The 4,076-nt window shown below is 43.5% G+C and overlaps 1 pseudogene; it reads right to left on the bottom strand.

Moving 5' to 3' along the window:
- Positions 1-1,263: 1,263 nt before the first annotated feature.
- LOC132497764 (sigma intracellular receptor 2-like) lies at positions 1,264-1,916 on the bottom strand (annotated as a pseudogene).
- Positions 1,917-4,076: the final 2,160 nt, after the last annotated feature.

Below are 4,076 nucleotides of genomic sequence, written 5' to 3'. Positions count from 1 at the left end.
GGCTGCGTTGGGTCTTCGCTGCTGTACGTGGGCTTTCTCTAGTGGTGAGCGGGGGCTACTTTTCATTGTGATGTGCAGGCTTCTCATTGCAGTGGCTTCTCTTGTTGTGCAGCTCGTGGGCTCTAGGGTGCAGGCTCAGTAGTTGTGGCATACAGGCTTAGTTGCTCTGCAGCATGTGGGATCTTCCCGGAGCAGGGCTTGAACCCATGTCCCCTGCATTGGCAGGCAGCTCCTTAACCAGTGCGCCACCAGGGAAGCCCCCCACCCCTTTTATTTTGGTCAGCACCTACCTTTATTTTGACCAGACACACGAGTCAGACGATACTCCCAACAATCAGACCATTAGAGCTTGTAAGCTAAACAAGCAAAAATAGGGAACTAATAACCAGGACCAGCGTCTACCATTTTCCATGTGTTCACAAGTCTTTTTTTTGAGTTGGCCTTGAGTATGAATTTAGAGAAAGCTAGCAGAATATCAAATACTAACGTGAAGAAACCCTATATGCACACACTGGATCTGTCATGCCCAGCTCCCCTCACCCACTACCTTTGACTGAACAAGACAGGAAGGAATTATTAAACTATTAGGTAGGATGAAGTTATCCAGTAGGAGGCACACCTCCAGCTCAGGTTTGAGACACCAGATCTCAGAGTAAAGGAACTTATGTTAGGTGGTGTGTAAAAAGTAATAGAAGACTAAGGCTTGGAAAGAGGGTAAACAAGGAGGCTTTAAAAATTCTCTTCTCCTGGATGACCTGTTTAAGACAGAAACAATACACCTTCCAATTTGACCCATTTCTGACTGAAAGTCATGCCAAGGTTGAAACTTAAGGAAAACTAAGTTTAAACCTCTTACAGAATAGCTCACCCCCACCTAGGGGTGGGGACAAGAAAACAATTTTTAATGAATATTACAGAGGCATAACTTCAAACTTAAAAATGGCCCGAGACATCCCAGTGATATGCTGTAGAGAATCATGAGTCAAAGGGTTAGTCACATGTTTACTGTGGGTCACATGACTCGTGAACATGCCAAGTAGGCCGTGTTGCGTGGAAGTTTATCTAGTTTCTGGTCTGGTCCTGCCTTTAGTAATCCTGCAATGGCACTTGGGCACACAGTAAGGCCTTTGGCACCATTTCCCTATAACCTAGCCCACACCCCTCTGCTCATCCTCAGGTGATTGGTCTGTTTGTGCCAGTACCCTTGGAAGGTGAGGGTTTGATGGGCCTCCTGCCAGTGTCTTGGTCGTGTGTGTTGCTGCTGGTGTGTTTCAAATACTACTGAAAATATGGGTTCTGTGCATTTTCCTGGTACTGGGTCCAACAGGAAACTGCCCCGTGGTCACCTCTCCACTGGACCCAGGGTTATTTTTCCTCATTTTTTCTTTCTTTTCTCCTCAGACTTGTAGTAGGGATTCCACAACATGAAAAGCAGAAGTATGAGAGGGATGAGGAAGTAGGGCGTGTAGACAGATATAAGGAATAGTCGTTCGTGGAAAGTCTTATTAGGTCCTTGTCCTCTGAAACAACTGGCTTTGGAGAAATCCTCGAGTAGAAATGTGGAGAGGATTAGAATCAGAGTTGTCATGGTGTGAACCGAGTAGATGATTGCAGGGGTGTGGATCCACCTGCAGCCTTCTTTGAGGAAGGCATATGTTGCAATGGGAAAGAAGAGCAGCTGAAACACAAGTTCCCAAAACAGGAAGGACTTAAACCACACCGGGGGGTTCTGTAGCAGGGGGTCTTTGAACTCCTCAGTCTACCACTGCCGCAGGTTTCTCAGTTCCACGGGGATCTCAGAGATCACGCGGCAGCACCGCCTGCAGGTCCACGAGCAGGGTGAAGGGGATGTAGGAGAGGAAGTAGAGACCCAGCAGCCACTCCAGGCCACGCCAGGCACCCAGAGGCCCCATCATCCATCAGTTGGGCAGAGCGGGAGCAGAGACTCTTTTTTTTTTTTTTTATGGTTTCCAACCTCTTCCTTCCTTCCTTCCTTCCTTTTCCTTCCCTTCCTTCCCTTCCTTTCCTTCCTTTCCCTCCTTCCTTTCTTCCTTCCCTCCCTTCCTTCCTTCCTTCCTTCCTTCTATTCATTCATTCTGCTGTGCTGGGCTGGGCAGCATACGGTATCTTCATTGCCGCACACAGGATCTTTAGTTGCACATGCAGGATCCTTTAGTTGGGGCATGTGGGATCTTTTAGTTGGCATACAAACTCTTAGCTGCGGCATGTGGGATCTAGTTTCCTGACCAGGGATTGAACCCAGGCCCCCGGCATTGAGAGTGTGGAGTTCTAGCCACTGGGCCACCAGAGAAGTCCCTCTTTTTGATTCTGATGCCTTTTACTTATTTTTCTTGCCTAACTGCTCTGGATGGGACTTTCAATACTGTGTTGAGTAGGAGTGCTGAGAGTGGGCACCATTGTCTTGTTTGACAGTGAGTTTGGGAATATTCCCACCTCTTTGATTTTTTAGAAGAGTTTGAGAAGAATTGATGTTAATTTTTCTTTAAATGTTTGATAGAATTCACCAGTGAGGCCATCTGGTCGTGGGCCTTTCTTCATTGGGAGATTTTTGCTTACTGATTCAATCTCCTTGCTAGTAATTGATCTGCTCCAATTTCTTCGTGATTCAGTCTTGGTAGCTTGTATGTTTCTAGAAATTTATCCATTTATTCTAGGTTATCCAATCTGCTGGCATATAATTGTTCATTGTGGTCTCTTATTTCTATAGAATTGGTAGTAATCTCCCCACTTTAATTTCTGATTTTACTAACTTGAGTCTTCTTTCTTTTTTAGTCTATCTAGCTAAAGTTTTGCAAATTTCTTGATATTTTCAAAGAACTACTTATCATTCCATTGATTTTCTGTATTATTTTTCTATTCTCCATTTCATCTATATCTACTCTTATCTTTATTATTTCCTTTCTTCTGATACTTTTGGGTTTAGTTTGGTTTTTTTCTAGTTACTTAAATTATAAAGTTAGGTTGTTGATTTGAGATCTTTCTTGGTTTTTAGTGTAAGTGTTTATAGCTAAAAAATTTCCCCTTAGGGAATTCCCATGTGGTCCAGTGATTAGGACTCAGCGATTTCACTGCTGAGGGCCTGATTCAATCCCTGGTCGGGGAACTAAGATCCCACAAGCTGTGTGGCACGACCGAAAAAAAAAAAATTCCCCTTAGTACCACTTTTGCTGTGTCTCATAAGTTTTGGTATGCTGTGTTTTATTTTCATTTATCTTTAGGTATTTCTAATATCCCTTGTGATTTATGTTTTGACTCCTGTTTTTTTTTTTTTTTTTTTTTTTTTTTTTTGCTGTACGCGGGCCTCTCACTGCTGTGGCCTCTCCCGCTGCGGAGCACAGGCTCCGGACACACAGGCTCCGCGGCCATGGCTCGCGGGCCCAGCCGCTCAGCGGCATGTGGGATCCTCCGGGATCGGGGCACGAACCCGCGTCCCCTGCATCGGCAGGCGGACTCTCAACCACTGCGCCACCAGGGAGGCCCTTGACTCCTGTTTTTTAAAGTGTATTAATTTTCACAGTTTTGTGTACTTTCCAGTTTTCTTTATACTTGATTTCTAACTTCATCTTATTGTGGTCAGAGAAGATACTTTGTAAGACATTTATCTTTTTAAAATCTATTGAGACTTAATCTGTGGCCTAACACATGCTCTGTCTTGGAAAATGCCCCAGGTGTACTTGAGAAGAATGTATATCATGTTATTGTTGGGTGTTGCTCTGTATATGTCTGTTAGGTCTAGTCCTCTGTTTCCTTAATTATCTTCTGTCTGGTTGTTCTATCCATTCTTGCAAGTGGGGTGTTGATGTCTCCAACTGTTATTGTAGAAATGTCTCTTTCTCCCTTCAATTCTGTCCTTTTTTGCTTCCTATATTTTAATGGTTGGTCATTAGGTGCTTAAACATTGTAATTGTTAAAGTTTCTTGCTGTATTGAAACTTGTATTAATATATAATGTCCTTCTTTGTTTTGTAACCTTTTCTGATTTAAAGTCTATTGTGTCTGATGTTAGTATATCCATTCCTGCCCTATTTTTGTTACAATTTGTATGGAATTTTTTTT

This window comes from Mesoplodon densirostris, chromosome 10 (assembly GCF_025265405.1).
Source record: "Mesoplodon densirostris isolate mMesDen1 chromosome 10, mMesDen1 primary haplotype, whole genome shotgun sequence".
Taxonomy (NCBI): domain Eukaryota; kingdom Metazoa; phylum Chordata; class Mammalia; order Artiodactyla; family Ziphiidae; genus Mesoplodon; species Mesoplodon densirostris.
Note: the sequence above shows the minus strand (reverse complement) of the source record. Positions and strands in the feature narration are given on the sequence as shown.